Consider the following 24,340-nt stretch of genomic DNA (forward strand, 5'->3'; position numbering starts at 1 on the left):
ACTCTTCCAAGAGGCATTAAAACTGTCTTGTTAAGCTACTGTGACCTCCAAGTTTCTTACACAGGGCATTGATATTTTCTTTTTATTCCACTGCGACCTCCACCACTCTTCCAAGGGGCATTGATAATGTCATTTTAATCCACTGCGACCTCCACCACTCTTCCAAGGGGCATTAAAACCGTCTTGTTAAGCTACTGTGACCTCCACGTCTCTTCCAAGTGGCATTAAACCGTCAATTTAAACCACTCTGAACTCCACAGCTCTTGCAAGAGGCATTGATATTGTCTTTTTATTCCACTGTAACCTCCACCACTCTTCCAAGGGGCATTGATTTTGTCTTTTTAATCAACTGCGACCTCCACCTCTCTTCCAAGGGGCATTAAAACCGTCTTGTGAAGCTATTGTGACCTTCACATCCCTTCCACTGGGCATTGATATTGTCTTTTTATAACACTGCGACCTCCAATACTCTTCCAAGGGGCATTGATATTGTCTTTTTAATCCACTGCGACCTCCACCACTCTTCCAAGGGGCATTAATATTGTCTTTTTTTTCCACTGCGACCTCCACCACTCTTCCAAGGGGCATTAAAACCGTCTTGTTAAGCTACTGTAACCTCCACCTCCCTTCCACGGGTCATTGATATTGTCTTTTTATTCCACTGCGACCTCCACCACTCTTCCAAGGGGCATTGATATTGTCTTTTTAATCCACTGCGACCTCCACCACTCTTCTAAGGGACATTGATATTGTCTTTTTTTTCCACTGCAACCTCCACCACTCTTCTAAGGGGCATTGATATTTTATTTTTATTCCACTGCGACCTCCACCACTCTTCCAAGGGGCATTGATAATGTCATTTTAATCCACTGCGACCTCCACCACTCTTCCAGGGGGCATTAAAACCGTCTTTTTAAGCTACTGTGACCTCCACGTCTCTTCCAAGTGGCATTAAACCGTCAATTTAAACCACTCTGAACTCCACAGCTCTTGCAAGAGGCATTGATATTGTCTTTTTATTCCACTGTAACCTCCACCACTCTTCCAAGGGGCATTGATTTTGTCTTTTTAATCCACTGCGACCTCCACCACTCTTCCAAGGGGCATTGATATTGTCTTTTTAATCAACTGCGACCTCCACCTCTCGTCCAAGGGGCATTAAAACCGTCTTGTGAAGCTACTGTGACCTTCACATCCCTTCCACTGGGCATTTATATTGTCTTTTTATAACACTGCGACCTCCACCACTCTTCCAAGGGGCATTGATATTGTCTTTTTAATCCACTGCGACCTCCACCACTCTTCCAAGGGGCATTGATATTGTCTTTTTAATCCACTGTGACCTCCACGTCTCTTCCAAGGGGCATTAAAGCCGTCAATTTAAACCACTCTGAACTCCACAGCTCTTGCAAGAGGCATTGATATTGTCTTTTTATTCCACTGTAACTTCCACCACTTTTCCAAGGGGCATTGATTTTTTCTTTTTAATCCACTGCGACCTCCACCACTCTTCCAAGGGGCATTGATATTGTCTTTTAAATCAACTGCGACCTCCACCTCTCTTCCAAGGGGCATTAAAACCGTCTTGTGAAGCTACTGTGACCTTCACATCCCTTCCACGGGGCATTGATTTTGACTTCTTATTCCATTGCGACATCTACCACTCTTCCAATGGGCATTGATATTGTCTTTTTAATCCTCTGCAACCTCCACCACTCTTACGAGGGGCATTAAAACAGTCTTGTTAAGCTACTGTGACCTCCACGTCTCTTCCAAGGGGCATTAAACCGTCTGGTTAAACCACTCTGAACTCCACAGCTCTTCCAAGGGGCACTGATATTGTCTTTTTATTCCACTGTAACCTCCACCACTCTTCCAAGGGGCATTGATTTTGTCTTTTTTTTCCACTGCGAACTTCAACACTCTTCCAATGGGCATTGATATTGTCTTTTTAATCCCCTGCAACCTCCACCACTCTTCCAAGGGGCATTGATATTGTCTTTTTAATCCACTGCGACCTCCACCACTCTTCCAAGGGGCATTGATATTGTCTTTTTAATCCACTGGGACCTCTACCACTCCTCCAAGGGGCTTTAAAACAGTCTTGATAAGCTTCTGTGACCTCCACGTCTCTTCCAAGGGGAATTAAAACCGCATGGTTAAACCACTCTGAACTCCACAGCTCTTCCAAGAGGCATTGATATTGTCTTTTTTTTCTACTGTAACCTCCACTACTCTTCCAAGGGGCATTGATTTTGTCTTTTTAATCCACTGCGACCTCCACCACTCTTCCAAGGGGCATTGATATTGTCTTTTTAATCAACTGCGACCTCCACCTTTCGTCCAAGGGGCATTAAAACCGTCTTGTGAAGCTACTGTGACCTTCACATCCCTTCCACTGGGCATTCATATTGTCTTTTTATAACACTGCGACCTCCACCACTCTTCCAAGGGGCATTGATATTGTCTTTTTAATCCACTGCGACCTCCACCACTCTTCCAAGGGGCATTGATATTGTCTTTTTAATCCGCTGTGACCTCCACGTCTCTTCCAAGGGGCATTAAAGCCGTCAATTTAAACCACTCTGAACTCCACAGCTCTTGCAAGAGGCATTGATATTGTCTTTTTATTCCACTGTAACTTCCACCACTTTTCCAAGGGGCATTGATTTTGTCTTTTTAATCCACTGCGACCTCCACCACTCTTCCAAGGGGCATTGATATTGTCTTTTAAATCAACTGCGACCTCCACCTCTCTTCCAAGGGGCATTAAAACCGTCTTGTGAAGCTACTGTGACCTTCACATCCCTTCCACGGGGCATTGATTTTGACTTCTTATTCCATTGCGACATCTACCACTCTTCCAATGGGCATTGATATTGTCTTTTTAATCCTCTGCAACCTCCACCACTCTTCCGAGGGGCATTAAAACAGTCTTGTTAAGCTACTGTGACCTCCACGTCTCTTCCAAGGGGCATTAAACCGTCTGGTTAAACCACTCTGAACTCCACAGCTCTTCCAAGGGGCATTGATATTGTCTTTTTATTCCACTGTAACCTCCACCACTCTTCCAAGGGGCATTGATTTTGTCTTTTTTTTCCACTGCGAACTTCAACACTCTTCCAATGGGCATTGATATTGTCTTTTTAATCCCCTGCAACCTCCACCACTCTTCCAAGGGGCATTGATATTGTCTTTTTAAACCACTGCGACCTCCACCACTCTTCCAAGGGGCATTGATATTGTCTTTTTAATCCACTGGGACCTCTACCACTCCTCCAAGGGGCTTTAAAACAGTCTTGATAAGCTTCTGTGACCTCCACGTCTCTTCCAAGGGGAATTAAAACCGCATGGTTAAACCACTCTGAACTCCACAGCTCTTCCAAGAGGCATTGATATTGTCTTTTTTTTCTACTGTAACCTCCACTACTCTTCCAAGGGGCATTGATATTGTCTTTTTTTTCCACTGCGACCTCCACCACTCTTCCAAGGGGCATTAAAACCGGCTTATTAAGCTACTGTGACCTCCAAGTCTCTTCCAAGGGGCATTAAAATCGTCTGGTTAAACCGCTCTGAGCTCCACAGCTTTTCCAAGGGGCATTGACAATGTCTTTTTATTCCATTGTAACCTTCTGCACTCTTCCAAGTGCACTGATATTGTCATTTTATTCCTCTGCGAAGTCCACGACTCTTCCAAGAGGCATTAAAACCGTCTTGTTAAGCTACTGTGACCTCCAAGTTTCTTAGACAGGGCATTGATATTTTCTTTTTATTCCACTGCGACCTCCACCACTCTTCCAAGGGGCATTGATAATGTCATTTTAATCCACTGCGACCTCCACCACTCTTCCAAGGGGCATTAAAACCGTCTTGTTAAGCTACTGTGACCTCCACGTCTCTTCCAAGTGGCATTAAACCGTCAATTTAAACCACTCTGAACTCCACAGCTCTTGCAAGAGGCATTGATATTGTCTTTTTATTCCACTGTAACCTCCACCACTCTTCCAAGGGGCATTGATTTTGTCTTTTTAATCAACTGCGACCTCCACCTCTCTTCCAAGGGGCATTAAAACCGTCTTGTGAAGCTACTGTGACCTTCACATCCCTTCCACTGGGCATTGATATTGTCTTTTTATAACACTGCGACCTCCACCACTCTTCCAAGGGGCATTGATATTGTCTTTTTAATCCACTGCGACCTCCACCACTCTTCCAAGGGGCATTAATATTGTCTTTTTTTTCCACTGCGACCTCCACCACTCTTCCAAGGGGCATTAAAACCGTCTTGTTAAGCTACTGTAACCTCCACCTCCCTTCCACGGGTCATTGATATTGTCTTTTTATTCCACTGCGACCTCCACCACTCTTCCAAGGGGCATTGATATTGTCTTTTTAATCCACTGCGACCTCCACCACTCTTCTAAGGGACATTGATATTGTCTTTTTTTTCCACTGTAACCTCCACCACTCTTCTAAGGGGCATTGATATTTTCTTTTTATTCCACTGCGAACTCCACCACTCTTCCAAGGGGCATTGATAATGTCATTTTAATCCACTGCGACCTCCACCACTCTTCCAAGGGGCATTAAAACCGTCTTTTTAAGCTACTGTGACCTCCACGTCTCTTCCAAGTGGCATTAAACCGTCAATTTAAACCACTCTGAACTCCACAGCTCTTGCAAGAGGCATTGATATTGTCTTTTTATTCCACTGTAACCTCCACCACTCTTCCAAGGGGCATTGAATTTGTCTTTTTAATCCACTGCGACCTCCACCACTCTTCCAAGGGGCATTGATATTGTCTTTTTAATCAACTGCGACCTCCACCTCTCGTCCAAGGGGCATTAAAACCGTCTTGTGAAGCTACTGTCACCTTCACATCCCTTCCACTGGGCATTTATATTGTCTTTTTATAACACTGCGACCTCCACCACTCTTCCAAGGGGCATTGATATTGTCTTTTTAATCCACTGCGACCTCCACCACTCTTCCAAGGGGCATTGATATTGTCTTTTTAATCCACTGTGACCTCCACGTCTCTTCCAAGGGGCATTAAAGCCGTCAATTTAAACCACTCTGAACTCCACAACTCTTGCAAGAGGCATTGATATTGTCTTTTTATTCCACTGTAACTTCCACCACTTTTCCAAGGGGCATTGATTTTGTCTTTTTAATCCACTGCGACCTCCACCACTCTTCCAAGGGGCATTGATATTGTCTTTTAAATCAACTGCGACCTCCACCTCTCTTCCAAGGGGCATTAAAACCGTCTTGTGAAGCTACTGTGACCTTCACATCCCTTCCACGGGGCATTGATTTTGACTTCTTATTCCATTGCGACATCTACCACTCTTCCAATGGGCATTGATATTGTCTTTTTAATCCTCTGCAACCTCCACCACTCTTCCGAGGGGCATTAAAACAGTCTTGTTAAGCTACTGTGACCTCCACGTCTCTTCCAAGGGGCATTAAACCGTCTGGTTAAACCACTCTGAACTCCACAGCTCTTCCAAGGGGCATTGATATTGTCTTTTTATTCCACTGTAACCTCCACCACTCTTCCAAGGGGCATTGATTTTGTCTTTTTTTTCCACTGCGAACTTCAACACTCTTCCAATGGGCATTGATATTGTCTTTTTAATCCCCTGCAACCTCCACCACTCTTCCAAGGGGCATTGATATTGTCTTTTTAATCCACTGCGACCTCCACCACTCTTCCAAGGGGCATTGATATTGTCTTTTTAATCCACTGGGACCTCTACCACTCCTCCAAGGGGCTTTAAAACAGTCTTGATAAGCTTCTGTGACCTCCACGTCTCTTCCAAGGGGAATTAAAACCGCATGGTTAAACCACTCTGAACTCCACAGCTCTTCCAAGAGGCATTGATATTGTCTTTTTTTTCTACTGTAACCTCCACTACTCTTCCAAGGGGCATTGATATTGTCTTTTTTTTCCACTGCGACCTCCACCACTCTTCCAAGGGGCATTAAAACCGGCTTATTAAGCTACTGTGACCTCCAAGTCTCTTCCAAGGGGCATTAAAATCGGCTGGTTAAACCGCTCTGAGCTCCACAGCTTTTCCAAGGGGCATTGACAATGTCTTTTTATTCCATTGTAACCTTCTGCACTCTTCCAAGTGCATTGATATTGTCATTTTATTCCTCTGCGAAGTCCACGACTCTTCCAAGAGGCATTAAAACCGTCTTGTTAAGCTACTGTGACCTCCAAGTTTTTTACACAGGGCATTGATATTTTCTTTTTATTCCACTGTGACCTCCACCACTCTTCCAAGGGGCATTGATAATGTCATTTTAATCCACTGCGACCTCCACCACTCTTCCAAGGGGCATTAAAACCGCCTTGTTAAGCTACTGTGACCTCCAAGTCTCTTCCAAGTGGCATTAAACCGTCAATTTAAACCACTCTGAACTCCACAGCTCTTGCAAGAGGCATTGATATTGTCTTTTTATTCCACTGTAACCTCCACCACTCTTCCAAGGGGCATTGATTTTGTCTTTTTAATCAACTGCGACCTCCACCTCTCTTCCAAGGGGCATTAAAACCGTCTTGTGAAGCTACTGTGACCTTCACATCCCTTCCACTGGGCATTGATATTGTCTTTTTATAACACTGCGACCTCCACCACTCTTCCAAGGGGCATTGATATTGTCTTTTTAATCCACTGCGACCTCCACCACTCTTCCAAGGGGCATTAATATTGTCTTTTTTTTCCACTGCGACCTCCACCACTCTTCCAAGGGGCATTAAAACCGTCTTGTTAAGCTACTGTAACCTCCACCTCCCTTCCACGGGTCATTGATATTGTCTTTTTATTCCACTGCGACCTCCACCACTCTTCCAAGGGGCATTGATATTGTCTTTTTAATCCACTGCGACCTCCACCACTCTTCTAAGGGACATTGATATTGTCTTTTTTTTCCACTGTAACCTCCACCACTCTTCTAAGGGGCATTGATATTTTCTTTTTATTCCACTGCGACCTCCACCACTCTTCCAAGGGGCATTGAAAATGTCATTTTAATCCACTGCGACCTCCACCACTCTTACAAGGGGCATTAAAACCGTCTTTTTAAGCTACTGTGACCTCCAAGTCTCTTCCAAGTGGCATTAAACGGTCAATTTAAACCACTCTGAACTCCACAGCTCTTGCAAGAGGCATTGATATTGTCTTTTTATTCCACTGTAACCTCCACCACTCTTCCAAGGGGCATTCATTTTGTCTTTTTAATCCACTGCGACCTCCACCACTCTTCCAAGGGGCATTGATATTGTCTTTTTAATCAACTGCGACCTCCACCTCTCGTCCAAGGGGCATTAAAACCGTCTTGTGAAGCTACTGTGACCTTCACATCCCTTCCACTGGGCATTTATATTGTCTTTTTATAACACTGCGACTTCCACCATTCTTCCAAGGGGCATTGATATTGTCTTTTTAATCCACTGCGACCTCCACCACTCTTCCAAGGGGCATTGATATTGTCTTTTTAATCCACTGTGACCTCCACGTCTCTTCCAAGGGGCATTAAAGCCGTCAATTTAAACCACTCTGAACTCCACAGCTCTTGCAAGAGGCATTGATATTGTCTTTTTATTCCACTGTAACTTCCACCACTTTTCCAAGGGGCATTGATTTTGTCTTTTTAATCCACTGCGACCTCCACCACTCTTCCAAGGGGCATTGATATTGTCTTTTAAATCAACTGCGACCTCCACCTCTCTTCCAAGGGGCATTAAAACCGTCTTGTGAAGCTAATGTGACCTTCACATCCCTTCCACGGGGCATTGATTTTGACTTCTTATTCCATTGCGACATCTACCACTCTTCCAATGGGCATTGATATTGTCTTTTTAATCCTCTGCAACCTCCACCACTCTTCCGAGGGGCATTAAAACAGTCTTGTTAAGCTACTGTGACCTCCACGTCTCTTCCAAGGGGCATTAAACCGTCTGGTTAAACCACTCTGAACTCCACAGCTCTTCCAAGGGGCATTGATATTGTCTTTTTATTCCACTGTAACCTCCACCACTCTTCCAAGGGGCATTGATTTTGTCTTTTTTTTCCACTGCGAACTTCAACACTCTTCCAATGGGCATTGATATTGTCTTTTTAATCCCCTGCAACCTCCACCACTCTTCCAAGGGGCATTAAAACCGCCTTGTTAAGCTACTGTGACCTCCTCGTCAATTTCATGGGGCATTGATATTGTCTTTTTATTCCACTGCGACCTCCACCACTCTTCCAAGGGGCATTGATATTGTCTTTTTAATCCACTGCGAACTCCATCACTCTTCCATGGGGCATTAAAACCGTCTTGTTATGCAACTGTGACGTTGACTTCTCCTCCAAGGGGCATTAAAACTATCTGGTTAAACAACTCTGAACTCCACAGCTCTTCCAAGGGGCATTTGTATCGTCATTTTATTCCACTCTTACCTCCACCACTCTTAAAAGGGGCATTGACATTGTCTTTTTATTCCACTGCGACCTCCACCACTCTTCCAAGGGGCATTGATATTGTGTTTTTATTCCACTGCGACCTCCACCACACTTCTAAGGGGCATTGATATTGTCTTTTTAATCCACTGCGACCTCCACCACTCTTCCAAGGGGCATTAAAACAGTTTTGATAAGCTACTGCGTCCTCCACATCTCTTCCAAGGGGCATTAAAACTGTCTGGTTAAACCACTCTGAACTCTACAGCTCTTCCAAGAGGCATTGATATTGTCTTTTTATTCGATTGTAACCTCCACCACTCTTCTAAGGGGCATTAAAACCGTCTTGTTAAGCTACTGTGACCTCCACGTCTCTTCCAAGGGGCATTGATATTGTCTTTTTATTCCACTGTAACCTCCACAACTCTTCCAAGGGGCATTGATATTGTCTTTTTATTCCACTGTAACCTCCACCACTCTTCCAAGGGGCATTGATAATGTCTTTTTAATGCACTGCGAACTCCACCACTCTTCCAAGGGGCATTAAAACCATCTTGTTAAGCTACTGTGACCTCCATGTCTCTACCAAGGGGCATTAAAACCGTCAATTTAAACAACTCTGAACTCCACAGCTCTTGCAAGAGGCATTGATATTGTTTTTTTATTCGACTGTAACCTCCACCACTCTTCCAAGGGGCATTGATTTTGTCTTTTTAATTCACTACAACCTCCATCTCTCTTCCAAGAAGCATTAAAACCGTCTTGTTTAGCTACTGTGACCTCCACGTCTATTCCATGGTGCATTAAAACCTTCTGGTTAAACCACTGTGAACTCCACAGCTCTTCCAAGGGGCATTGATATTGTCTTTTTATTCCACTGTAACCTCCACCACTCTTCCAAGGGGCATTGACATTGTCTTTTTATTTTACTGCGACCTCCACCAATCTTCCAAGGGGCATTAATATTGTCTTTTTATTCCACTGCGACCTCCACCACTCTTCCAAGGGTCATTGATATTGTCTTTTTATTCCACTGTAACCTCCACCACTCTTCCAAGGGGCATTGATATTGTCTTTTTATTCCACTGCGACCTCCACCTCTCTTCCAAGGGGCATTAAAACCATCTTGTTAAGCTACTGTGACCTCCACGTCTCTTCCACTAGGCATTGATATTGTCTTTTTATTCCACTGCGACCTCCACATCCCTTCCAAGTGGAATTGATATTGTCTTTTTATTCCACTGCGACCTCCACCACTCTTCCAAGGGGCATTAAAACAGTTTTGATAAGCTACTGTGACCTCCTCGTCTCTTCCAAGGGGCATTTAAACCGTCTGGTTAAACCACTCTGATCTCCACAGCTCTTCCAAGAGGCAATGATATTGTCTTTTTATTCGACTGTAACCTCCACCACTCTTCCAAGGGGCATTAAACCATCTGGTTAACCCACTCTGTACTCCACAGCTCTTCCAAGAGGCGTTGATATTGTCTTTTTATTCGACTGTAACCTCCACCACTCTTCCAAGGGTATTGAAATTATCTCAGTTTTCCACTGCGACCCCCACCACTCTTCCAAGGGGCTTTGATATTGTATTTTTTATCCACTGTGACCTCCACCACTCTTCCGATGGGCATTAAAACCGTCTTGTTATGCTACTGTGACCTCCACGTCCCTTCCACGGGGCATTGATATTGTCTTTTTATTCCACTACGACCTCCACCACTCTTCCAAGGGGCATTAAACCATCTGATTAATCCACTCTGTACTCCACAGCTCTTCCAAGAGGCGTTGATATTGTCTTTTTATTCGACTGTAACCTCCACCACTCTTCCAAGGGGCATTGAAATTGTCTCTGTTTTCCACTGCGACCTCCACCACTCTTCCAAGGGGCTTTGATATTGTCTTTTTTATCCACTGTGACCTCCACCACTCTTCCGATGGGCATTAAAACAGTCTTGTTATGCTACTGTGACCTCCACGTCCCTTCCACGGGGCATTGATATTGTCTTTTTATTCGACTGCGACCTGCACCACTCTTCCAAGGGGCATTAAACCATCTTGTTAAGCTACTGTGACCTTAAAAGTCTCTTTCAAGGGGCATTAAAACTGTCTGGTTAAACCGCTCTGAGCTCCACAGCTCTTCCAAGGGGCATTGACAATGTCTTTTTATTCCATTGTAACCTTCTGCACTCTTCCAAGTGCATAGATATTGCCTTTTTATTCCTCTGCGACGTCCATGACTCTTCCAAGGGGCATTCAAACAGTCTTGTTAAGCTACTGTGACCTCCAAGTTTCTTACACAGGGCATTGATATTGTCTTTTTATTCCACTGTAACCTCCACCACTCTTGCAAGGGGCATTGATATTGTCTATTTATTCCACTCTAACCTCCACCAATCTTCCAAGGGGCATGGATATTGTCTTTTTATTCCACTGCGACCTCCACCACTCTTGTAAGGTGCATTGATATTGTCTTTTAAATCCACAGCGATCTCCACCACTCTTCCAAGGTGTATTAAAACACTTTTGTTAAGCTACTGTGACCTCCACGTCTATTCCACGGTGCATTAAAACTTTCTGGTTAAACCACTGTGAACTCCACAGCTCTTCCAAGGGGCATTGATATTGTCTTTTTATTCCATTCTAACATCCACCACTCTTCCAAAGGACATTGATATTGTCTTTTTATTTTACTGCGACCTCCACCACTCTTCCAAGGGGCATTAATATTGTTTTTTTATTCCACTGTGACCTCCACGTCTCTTCCAAGGGGTATTGATATTGTCTTTTTATTTAATTGGAACCTCCACCACTCTTTCAAGGGGCATTGATATTATCTTTTTATTCCACTTTAACCTCCACCATTCTTCCAAGCTACATTGATATTGTCTCTTTTTTCCAATGTAACCTCCACCACTCTTCGAAGGGGCATTCATATTGTCTTTTTATTCCACTGTAACCTCCATCACTCTTCCAAGGTGCATTGATATTGTCTTTTTAATCCAATGGGACCTTTACCACTCCTCCAAGGGGCTTTAAAACAGTCTTGATAAGCTTCTGTGACCTCTACGTCTCTTCCAAGTGGCATTAAAACCGCATGGTTAAACCACTCTGAACTCCACAGCTCTTCCAAGAGGGATTGATATTGTCTTTTTTTTCAACTGTAACCTCCACTACTCTTCCAAGGGGCATTGATATTGTCTTTCTTTCCACTGCGACCTCCACCACTCTTCCAAGGGGATTTGATTGTCTTTTTATTCCACTGCGACCTCCACCACTCTTCCAAGGGGCATTAAAACCGTCCTGTTAAGCTACTGTGACCTCCACGTTCCTTCCACGGGGCATTGATATTGTCTTTTTATTCCACTACGACTTCCACCACTCTTCCAAGGGGCATTGATATTGTCTTTTTAATCCACTGCGACCTACACCACTCTTCTAAGGGACATTGATATTGTCTTTTTTTTCCACTGTAACCTCCACCACTCTTCTAAGGGGTATTGATATTTTCTTTTTATTCCACTGCGACCTCCACCACTCTTTCAAGGGGCATTGATAATGTCTTTTTAATCCACTGCGACCTCCACCAATCTTCCAAGGGGCATTAAAACCGTCTTGTTAAGCTACTGTGACCTCCACGTCACTTCCAAGTGGCATTAAAACCGTCAATTTAAACCACTCTGAACTCCACAGCGCTTGCAAGAGGCATTGATATTTTCTTTTTATTCCACTGTAACCTCCACCACTCTTCCAAGGGGCATTGATATTGTCTTTTTAATCCACTGCGACCTCCACCACTCTTCCAAGGGGCATTGATATTGTCTTTTTAATCCACTGTGAGCTCCACGTCTCTTCCAAGGGGCATTAAAACCGTCAATTGAAACCACTCTGAACTCCACAGCTCTTCCAAGGAGCACTGGTATTGTCTATTTATTCCACTCTAACTTCCACCACTCTTCCAAGGGGCTTTGACATTGTCTATTTATTCCACTGCGTCCTCCACCACTCTTCCAAGGGGCATTACGACCATCTTGTTAAGCTACAGTGGCCTCCACAACTCTTTCTTGGGGCATTGATATTGTCTTTTTATTCCACTGTAACCTCCACCACTCTTCCAAAGGGCATTGATTTTGTCTTCTTATTCCATTGCGACCTCTACCACTCTTCCAATGGGCATTGATATTGTCTTTTTAATCCACTACAACCTCCACCACTCTTCCAAGGGGCATTAAAACAGTCTTGTTAAGCTACTGTGACCTCCACGGCTCTTCCAAGGGGCATTAAAACCATCTGGTTAAACCACTCTGAACTCCACAGCTCTTCCAAGGGGCATTGATATTGTCTTATAATTCCACTGCGAACTTCACCATTGTTCCAATGGGCATTGATATTGTCTTTTTAATCCCCTGCAACCTCCACCACTCTTCCAAGGGGCATTAAAACCGCCTTGTTAAGCTACTGTGACCTCCACGTCAATTCTACGGGGCATTGATATTGTCTTTTTATTCCACTGCGACCTCCACCACTCTTCCAAGGGGCATTGATATTTTCTTTTTAATCCACTGCGAACTCCACCACTCTTCCAACGGGCAATAAAACCGTCTTGTTATGCTACTGTGACGTCGACTTCTCCTCCAAGGGGCATTAAAACCATCTGGTTAAACAACTCTGAACTCCACCACTCTTCCAAGGGGCATTGACATTGTCTTTTTATTCCACTGCGACCTCCACCACTCTTCCAACGGGCATTGATATTGTCTTTTTATTTTATTGCGACCTCCACCACTCTTCCGAGGGGCATTAATAATGTTTTTTTATTCCACTGTGACCTCCACGTCTCTTCCAAGGGGTATTGATATTGTATTTTTATTTAATTGGAACCTCCACCACTCTTTCAAGGGGCATTAATATTGTCTTTTTAATCCACTGCGACCTCCACCACTCTTCCAAGGGGCATTGATATTGTCTTTTTAATCCAATGTGAGCTCCACGTCTCTTCCAAGGGGCATTAAAACCGTCAATTGAAACCACTCTGAACTCCACAGCTCTTCCAAGGAGCACTGGTATTGTCTATTTATTCCACTCTAACTTCCACCACTCTTCCAAGGGGCTTTGACATTGTCTATTTATTCCACTGCGTCCTCCACCACTCTTCCAAGGGGCATTACGACCATCTTGTTAAGCTACAGTGGCCTCCACAACTCTTTCTTGGGGCATTGATATTGTCTTTTTATTCCACTGTAACCTCCACCACTCTTCCAAAGGGCATTGATTTTGTCTTCTTATTCCATTGCGACCTCTACCACTCTTCCAATGGGCATTGATATTGTCTTTTTAATCCACTACAACCTCCACCACTCTTCCAAGGGGCATTAAAACAGTCTTGTTAAGCTACTGTGACCTCCACGGCTCTTCCAAGGGGCATTAAAACCATCTGGTTAAACCACTCTGAACTCCACAGCTCTTCCAAGGGGCATTGATATTGTCTTATAATTCCACTGCGAACTTCACCACTGTTCCAATGGGCATTGATATTGTCTTTTTAATCCCCTGCAACCTCCACCACTCTTCCAAGGGGCATTAAAACCGCCTTGTTAAGCTACTGTGACCTCCACGTCAATTCTACGGGGCATTGATATTGTCTTTTTATTCCACTGCGACCTCCACCACTCTTCCAAGGGGCATTGATATTTTCTTTTTAATCCACTGCGAACTCCACCACTCTTCCAACGGGCAATAAAACCGTCTTGTTATGCTACTGTGACGTCGACTTCTCCTCCATGGGGCATTAAAACCATCTGGTTAAACAACTCTGAACTCCACCACTCTTCCAAGGGGCATTGACATTGTCTTTTTATTCCACTGCGACCTCCACCACTCTTCCAACGGGCATTGATATTGTCTTTTTATTTTACTGCGACCTCCACCACTCTTCCGAGGGGCATTAATAATGTTTTTTTATTCCACTGTGACCTCCACGTCTTTTCCAAGGGGTATTGATATTGTATTTTTATTTAATTGGAACCTCCACCACTCTTTCAAGGGGCATTAATATTGTCTTTTTATTCCACTGTAACCTCCACCATTCTTCCAAGGGATATTGATATTGTCTCTTTATTCTACTGTAACCTCCACCACTCTTCCAAGGGGCATTGATATTGTCTTTTTATTCCACTGTAACCTCCACCACTCTTCCAAGGTTTTTGATATTGTCTATTTAATTCACTGGGACCTCTACCACTCCTCCAAGGGGCTTTAAAACAGTCTTGATAAGTTTCTGTGACCTCCACTTCTCTTCCAAGGGGCATTAAAACCGCATTGTTAAACCCCTCTGAACTACACATCTCTTCCAAGAGGCATTGATATTGTCTTTTTTTTCAATTGTAACCTTCAACACTCTTCCAAGGGGCATTGATATTGTCTTTTTTTTCCACTGCGACCTCCACCACTCTTCCAAGGGGATTTGATAGTCTTTTTAATCCACTGCGACCTCCACCACTCTTCCAAGGGGCATTAAAATGGTCTTGTTAAGCTACAGTGACCTCCACAACCCTTCCACGGGGCATTGATATTGTCTTTTTATTCCACTGCGACCTCCTCCACTCTTCCAAGGGACATTGATATTGTCTTTTTAATCCACTGCGACCTCCACCACTCTTCTAAGGGAAATTGATATAGTCCTTTTTTTCCACTGTAACCTCCACCACTCTTCTAAGGGGCATTGATATTTTCTTTTTATTTCACTGCGACCTCCACCACTCTTCCAAGGGGCATTGATAATGACTTTTTAATCCACTGCGACCTCCACCACTCTTCCAAGGGGCATTAGCACCGTCTTGCTAAGCTACTGTGACCTCCACGTCTCTTCCAAGTGGCATTAAAACCGTCAATTTAAACCACTCTGAACTCCACAGCTCTTGCAAGAGGCATTGATATTGTCTTTTTATTCCACTGTAACCTCCACCACTCTTCCAAGGGGCATTGATTTTGTCTTTTTAATCCACTGCGACCTCCATCTCTCTACAAAGAAGCATTAAAACAGTCTTGTTAAGCTACTGTGACCTCCTCGTCTCTTCCAAGGGCCATTAAAACCGTCTGGTTAAACACTCTGAACTCCACAGCTCTTACAAGAGCATTGATATTGTCTTTTTATTCACCCATAACATCCACCACTATTCCAAGCGGCATTGATATTGTCTTTTTATTCCACTGCGACCTCCACCACTCTTCCAAGGGTCATTGATATTGTCTTTTTAGTCAACTGCGACCTCCACCTCTTTTCCAAGGGGTATTAAAACCGTCTTGTGAAACTACTGTGATCTTCACATCCCTTCCACGGGTCATTGATATTGTCTTTTTATAACACTGCGACCTCCACCACTCTTCCAAGGGGCATTGATATTGTCTTTTTAATCCACTGCGACCTCCTCCACTCTTCCAAGGGGCATTGATATTGTCTTTTTAATCCACTGTGACCTCCACGTCTCTTCAAAGGGGCATTAAAACCGTCAATTGAAACCACTCTGAGCTCAACAGCTCTTCCAAGGAGCACTGGTATTGTCTTTTTATTCCACTCTAACTTCCACCACTCTTCCAAGGGGCTTTGACATTGTCTATTTATTCCACTGCGACCTCCACAACTCTTCCAAGGGGCATTAAGACCATCTTGTTAAGCTACAGTGACCTCCACAACTCTTCCATGGGCATTGATATTGTCTTTTTATTCCACTGTAACCTCCACCACTCTTCCAAGGGGCATTGATTTTGTCTTTTTATTCCATTGCGACCTCTACCACTCTTCCAATGGGCATTGATATTGTCTTATTAATCCACTGCAACCTCCACCACTCTTCCAAGGGGCATTAAAACAGTCTTGTTAAGCTACTGTGACCTTCACGTCAATTCCACGGGGCATTGATATTGTCTTTTTATTCCACTGCGACCTCCACCACTCTTCCAAGGGGCATTGATATTGTCTTTTTAACCCACTGCGAACTCCACCATTCTTCCAAGGGGCATTAAAACCGTCTTGTTATGCTACTCTGACGTCGACTTCTCCTCCAAGGGGCATTAAAACCATCTGGTTAAACAACTCTGAACTCCACAGCTCTTCCAAGGTGCATTTGTATTGTCTTTTTATTCCACTCTAGCCTCCACCACTCTTCCAAGGGGCATTGACATTGTCTTTTTATTCCACTGTGACCTCCACCACTCTTCCAAGGGGCATTAAAACCATATTGTTAAGCTACATTGACCTCCACATTTCTTCCACGGGGCATTGATATTGTCTTTTTATTCCACTGTAACCTCCACCAATCTTCCAAGGGGCATTGATATTGTTTTTTTATTCCACTGCGACCTCCACCACTCTTCCAAGGGGCATTAAAACCGTCTTGCTAAGTTACTGTGACCTCCACGTCTCTTCCAAGCAGCGTTAAAATCGTCTGGTTTTACCACTGTGAACTCTACAGCTCTTCCAAGGGGCACTATTATTGTCTTTTTATTCCACTGTAACCTCCACCACTCTTCCAAGGGGCATTTATATTGTCTTTTTATTCCACTGCGACCTCCTCCAGTCCTCCAAGAGGCATTAAAACCGTCTTGTTAAGCTACTGTGACCTCCACATCTCTTCCACGGGGCATTGAAATTGTCTTTTTATTCCACTGTAACCTCCACCACTCGTCCAAGGGGCATTGATATTGTCTTTTTATTCCACTGCGACCTCCACCACTCTTCCAAGGGGCATTGATAATGTCTTTTTATTCCACTGCGAGCTCCACCACTCTTCCAAGGCTGATTGATATTGTCTTTTTAATCCCCTGTAACCTCCACCTCTCTTCTAAGGGGCATTGATATTTTCTTTTTATTCCACTGCGACCTCCACCACTCTTCCATGGGGCATCGATAATGTTTTTTTAATCCACTGCGACCTCCACCACTCTTCCAAGGGGCATTAAAACCGTCTTGTTTAGCTACTGTGACCTCCAAGTTTCTTCCAAGGGGCAATAAAAACGTCTGGTTAAACCGCTCTGAGCTCCACAGCTCTTCCAAGGGGTATTGACAAGGTCTTTTTATTCCATTGTAACCTCCATCACTCTTCCAACTGGCATTGATATTGTCTTTTTATTCCACTGTGACCTCCACCTCTCTTCCAAGGGGCATTAAAACCATTTTGTTAAGCTACTGTGACCTCCAAGTCTCTTCCACGAGGCATTGATATTGTCTTTTTATTCCACTGCGACCTCCACATCTCTTCCAAGTGGAATTGATATTGTCTTTTTATTCCACTGCGACCTCCACCACTCTTCTAAGGGGCATTGATATTGTCTTTTTAATCCACTGCGACCTCCACCACTCTTCCAAGGGGCATTAAAACAGTTTTGATAAGCTACTGTGACCTCCACGTCTCTTCCAAGGAGCATTAAAACCGTCTGGTTAAATCACTCTGAACTCCACAGCTCTTGCAAGAGCCATTGATATTGTCTTTTTATTCCACTGTAACGTCCACCACTCTTCCAAGGGGCATTGATTTTGTCTTTTTAATCCACTGCGACCTCCATCACTCTTCCAAGAAGCATTAAAACCGTCTTTTTTAGCTGCTGTGACCTCCACGTCTATTCCACGGTGCCTTAAAACCTTCTAGTTAAACCACTGTGAACTCCACAGCTCTTCCAAGGGGCATTGATATTGTCTTTTTATTCCACTGTAACCTCCACCACTCTTCCAAGGGGCATTGATATTGTCTTTTTATTTTACTGCGACCTCCACCACTCTTCCAAGGGGCATTAATATTGTCTTTTTATTCCACTGCGACCTCCACCACTCTTCCAAGGGGCATTGATATTGTATTTTTATTCCACAGCGACCTCCACCTCTCTTCCAAGGGGCATTAAAACCATCTTGTTAAGCTACTGTGACCTCCAAGTCTGTTCCACGAAGCATTGATATTGTCTTTTTATTCCACTGCGACCTCCACATCTCTTCCAAGGGGAATTGATATTGTCTTCTTATTCCACTGCGACCTCCACCACTCTTCGAAGGGGCATTAAAACAGTCTTGATAAGCTACTGTGACCTCCACGTCTCTTCCAAGGGGCACTGATATTGTCGTTTTATTCCATTGCGACCTCCACCACTCTTCCAAGGGGCATTAAACCAGTCTTGTTATGCTACTGTGACCTCCAAGTCTCTTCCAAGGTGCATTAAAACCGTATGGCTAAACCACTCTGTACTCCACAGCTCTTTCAAGAGGCAATGATATTGTCTTTTTTATCCACTGCGACCTCCACCACTCTTCCAATGGGCATTAAAACCGTCTTGTTATGCTACTGTGACCTCCACGTCCCTTTCACGGGGCACTGATATTGTCGTTTTATTCCATTGCGACCTCCACCACTCTTCCAAGGGGCATTAAACCAGTCTTGTTATGCTACTGTGACCTCCAAGTCTCTTCCAAGGTGCATTAAAACCGTCTGGTTAAACCGCTCTGAGCTCCACAGCTCTTCCAAGGGGCATTGACAATGTCTTTTTATTCCATTGTAACCTTCTGCACTCTTCCAAGTGCATTGATATTGTCTTTTTATTCCTCTGCGACCTCCACGACTCTTCCAAGGGGCATTAAAACCATCTTGTTAAGCTACTGTGACCTCCAAGTTTCTTACACAGGGCATTGATATTGTCTTTTTATTCCACTGTAGCCTCCACCACTCTTCCAAGGGGCATTGATATTGTTTTTCATTCCACTGTAACCTCCACCAATCTTCCAAGGGGCATTGATATTGTCTTTTTATTCCACTGCGACCTCCACCACTCATTAAGGTGCTTTGATATTGTCTTTTAAATCCACAACGATCTCCACCACTCTTCCAAGGGGCATTAAAACAGTCTTGTTAAGCTACTGTGACCTCCTTGTCTCTACCAAGGGGCATTAAAACCGTCTGGTTAAATACTCTGAACTCCACAGCTCTTACAAGAGGCATTGATATTGTCTTTTTATTCCACTGTAACCTCCACCACTCTTCCAAGGGGCATTGATTTTGTCTTTTTATTCCACTGCGAACTCCACCACTCTTCCAATGGGCATTGTTATTGTCTTTTTAATCCCCTGCAACCTCCACCACTCTTCCAAGGGGCATTAAAACCGCCTTGTTAAGCTACTGTGGCCTCCACGTCAATTCACGGGGAATTGATATTGTCTTTTTATTCCACTGCGACCTCCACCACTCTTCCAAGGGGCATTGATATTGTCTTTTTAATCCACTGCGAACTCCACCACTCTTCAAAGGGGCATTAAAACCGTCTTGTTATGCTACTGTGACGTCGACTTCTCCTCCAAGGGGCATTAAAACCATCTGGTTAAACAACCCTGAACTCCACAGCTCTTGTCTTTTTATTCCACTCTAACGTCCACCACTCTTCCAAGGGGCATTGACATTGTCTTTTTATTCCACTGCGACCTCCACCACTCTTCCAAGGGGCATTAAAACCATATTGTTAAGCTACAGTGACCTCCACATTGCTTCCACGGGGCATTGATATTGTCTTTTTATTCCACTGTAACCTCCACCAATCTTCCAAGGTGCATTGATATTGTTTTTTTATTCCACTGCGACCTCCACCACTCTTCCAAGGGGCATTAAAACCGTCTTGTAAAGTTACTGTGACCTCCACGTCTCTTCCAAGGAGCATTAAAACCATTTGGTTATACCACTCTGAACTCCACAGTTCTTCCAAGGGGCACTATTATTGTCTTTTTATTCCACTGTAACCTCAACCACTCTTCCAAGTGGCATTGATATTGTCTTTTTATTCCACTGCGACCTCCACCAGTCCTCCAAGATGCATTAAAACCGTCTTGTTAAGCTACTGTGACCTCCACGTCTCTTCCACGGGCATGGAAATTGTCTTTTTATTCCACTGTAACCTCCACCACTCGTCCAAGGGGCATTGATATTGTCTTTTTATTCCACTGCGACCTCCACCACTCTTCCTTGGGGCATTGATAATGTCGTTTTATTCCACTGCGACCTCCACCACTTTGGAAGTGCATTGAGGTGAAGGGTACATTGCTGGAAAAGGAAAAAAAAAAAAAAACTCTTTAAATCTTAGTTTACGATTGTGAACGAGCTGCGTATGTCCGGAGCTTAAGTGCGAACAAAATTAAGTGTGTGACTTGTTTTTCAGTGAAGAGGTATTGGGAATTCTGCAGAAAATACCTGTGTGAATTGCGGTGAGTGCTGCATTGTGACCTGCTGAGTGCTTTTCTACCTGTTTAGATTTATTGGGCTTTTTAACCCCTATTTTCTCACTACAGTTTTAGTTTCTTAGTTTATTACCTGTGTATTTAAGGGTTAACTACATTGCACTAAAATCCTGAGGTGTAGATTTACTCACAAGGGGTTAATTAAGGGGAAGGGGTCATAATTAGGGTTTATAAGGGGCAGCTTGTTGGGCATCAAGTCCTTTGGAAGTGCATTGAGGTGAAGGGTACATTGCTGGAAAAGGAAAAAAAAAAAAAAAAAACTCTTTAAATCTCTTAGTTTGCGAGTGTGAACGAGCTGCGTGTGTCCAGAGTGTAAGTGCGAACGAAAGTAAGTGTGTGACTTGTTTTTCAGTGACTTTGGATTCAGGGAGTTTGGAAGGGAGGACTTAGGACTGAATTGCTGACTTTATTTCATTCTTTCTTTACTTTACTTTTTACTTAATTAATCCACCTGACCTACTTAGCTGATTCCCCCGTCCATACTTGATAATTAATTGATCCCCCGTCCGTACTTAACTGATCCCCCGTCGATATCTAATTAATACACTTGCACATCCCTAATTGATCCCCGTCCATACACCTATATATAAATAATTGCGTTTTGTACTTGTATATATATACTGACTGTATCCCCATATTTAGAATGACGTCCATGTTGGCCGGAGCCGTGCAGTGTACATCTTGCGCAATGTATGCATTCTGTGAGCAACCGCTCGAGGATCCATACTGCTGCGAGAGATGTGAGCATACCGTGCACTTGGAAGCCCAAATTCTGGATCTAAGTGCTCAGATAGCGATACTGAGGAGCATCGACAACATGGAACGGAGTTTGCTGCTCACCGAGCAGACACTCAATGGGTCAATACTGGGGGTGGAGCATAGAGGGGAAGTGCAGGCTGAACAGGCAGGGAGCTGGATAACAGTTAGGAGGGATAGAGGGAAGAAGTATAGGAAGGCTGGGTCAGAACCGGCATTATTGGAGCACGACAGATCCTCTGACCGCCGGGGAAGTGTATGCTCCAGTAATGAGGGGGAGGGGGGAATGTAGGGCAGGCAAGACAGGTTCTGGTAGTGGGTGACTCTATTATTAGGGGGACAGACAGGGCAATCTGTCACAAAGACCGGGATCGCCGAACGGTGTGCTGCCTCCCTGGCGCTCGAGTCCGGCACATCGTGGATCGGGTTGACAGGTTACTGGGTGGGGCTGGCGAAGACCCAGCGGTCATGGTCCACATCGGCACCAATGACAAAGTGAGTGGTAGATGGAGGGTCCTTAAAAATGATTTCAGGGACCTAGGTAGGAAGCTTAGGGCAAGGACCTCCAAGGTAGTTTTCTCAGAAATACTACCAATCCCGTGAGCCACACAGGAGCGCCAATGGGAAGTTAGGGAGGTGAATAAGTGGCTAAAGAATTGGTGCAAGGCAGAAGGGTTTGGGTTCATGGAGAACTGGGCCGACTTCGCGGTCGGCTACAAGCTCTACCGTAGGGACGGGCTGCACCTCAATGGGGAGGGTGCAGCGGTGCTGGGGAAGAAGATGGCTAATAGGTTGGAGGAGTTTTTAAACTAGAGACGGTGGGGGAACCAAGGAAATAGGTGGGATGTGAGGCAAGCAAGGGGGAAGGGGAGAAGTGAATATAATGAGGGTGGAGAGGGGGGTGGGGATAGTACAGTTAGATCGTTAGAGAAGAATAGGATGCTAAATAACCCCAAAGTTTTATCTTGCATGCTGACCAACGCAAGAGGCCTGACCAATAAGGCGGATGAGCTGCGGGCGCTTATATCGGAGGAGAGGTATGACATCGTAGGTATAACAGAGACTTGGCTAGATGATAGCTACGACTGGGCGGTAAATTTATTAGATTATAGTTTATTTAGAAGGGACCGGAAACAGGGGAAAGGCGGAGGAGTCTGCTTATATGTAAAGTCATGTCTAAAACCCAGACTAAGGGAAGATATAGGAGAGGGAGAAGAGGGGGTCAAGTCCATGTGGGTAGAGATAAAGGGGGCAAAAAATAATAATAAAATATTACTGGGGGTCTGCTATAAGCCACCAAATATAACAGAGGAGAATGAGAAACTGCTATTAGGACAAATAGACAAAGTAGCAAAAAATAATGAAGTGATTGTAATGGGGGATTTCAACTACCCGGATATTGACTGGGAAACTGAAACCTGTAGATCTCAGAAAGGAAAAAGGTTCTTGACAAATATTAAGGATAATTATCTCTCCCAACTAGTGCAGGAACCAACGAGAGGGAAGGCCGTGTTGGACTTAATATTGACTAATAGGCCTGATAGAATAACTGAGGTACAGATAGGGGGGCACCTAGGTAATAGCGATCATAATATTATCAATTTCAAAATGCCCTTCAGTAGGGTTATCAATAAGGGAACAACTAAAACATTAAACTTTAGGAGGGCGAAGTTTGATCAGCTGATAGAAAACCTTCAACTTATTGACTGGGACAAAGTACTTAATCAATGGATACGAATAGTAAATGGGAAACCTTCAAAAGAATTCTGAATACTCAGTGCGAGAGGTATATACAGTCATATGAAAAAGTTTGGGCACCCCTATTAATCTTAAGCTTAATGTTTTATAAAAATTGGTGTATTTGCAACAGCAATTTCAGTTTGATATATGTAATAACTGTTGGACACAGTAATGTTTCTGCCTTGAAATGAGGTTTATTGTACTAACAGAAAATGTGCAATCTGCATTCAAACAAAATTTGACAGGTGCATAAGTATGGGCACCCCACCAGAAAAGTGACATTAATATTTAGTAGATCCTCCTTTTGCAAAAAAAACAGCCTCTAGTCGCTTCCTGTAGCTTTTAATGAGTTCCTGGATCCTGGATGAAGGTATTTTTGACCATTCCTCTTTACAAAACAATTCCAGTTCAGTTAAGTTTGATGGTCGCCGAGCATGGACAGCCCTCTTCAAATGATCCCACAGATGTTCAATGATATTCAGGTCTGGGGACTGGGATGGCCATTCCAGAACATTGTAATTGTTCCTCTGCATGAATGCCTGAATAGTTTTGGAGCGGTGTTTTGGATCATTGTCTTGCTGAAAGATCCATCTCCTGCGTAACTTCAACTTTATCACTGATTCTTGAACATTATTGTCAAGAATCTGCTGATACTGAGTGGAATCCATGCGTCCCTCAACTTTAACAAGATTCCCGGTGCCGGCATTGGCCACACAGCCCCAAAGCATGATGGAACCTCCACCAAATTTTACTGTGGGTAGCAAGTGTTTTTCTTGGAATGCTGTGTTTTTTTGCTGCCATGCATAACGCCTTTTTGTATGATCAAACAACTCAACCTTGGTTTCATCAGTCCACAGGACCTTCTTCCAAAAAGAAATTGGCTTCTCCAAATGTGCTTTTGCATACCTCAGCCGACTCTGTTTGTGGCGTGCTTGCAGAAACGGCTTCTTTCGCATCACTCTCCCACACAGCTTCTCCTTGTGCAAACTGCGTTGTATAGTTGACCGATGCACCATCTGCAGCAAGTTGATGCTGCAGCTCTCTGGAGGTGGTCTAAGGATTGTCCTTGACTGATCTCACCATTCTTCTTCTCTGCCTTTCTGATGTTTTTCTTGGCCTGCCACT

This window comes from Phyllobates terribilis, unplaced genomic scaffold, assembly GCF_046119375.1.
Source record: "Phyllobates terribilis strain yellow unplaced genomic scaffold, ASM4611937v1 Scaffold_193__1_contigs__length_3613616, whole genome shotgun sequence".
NCBI classification, from domain to species: domain Eukaryota; kingdom Metazoa; phylum Chordata; class Amphibia; order Anura; family Dendrobatidae; genus Phyllobates; species Phyllobates terribilis.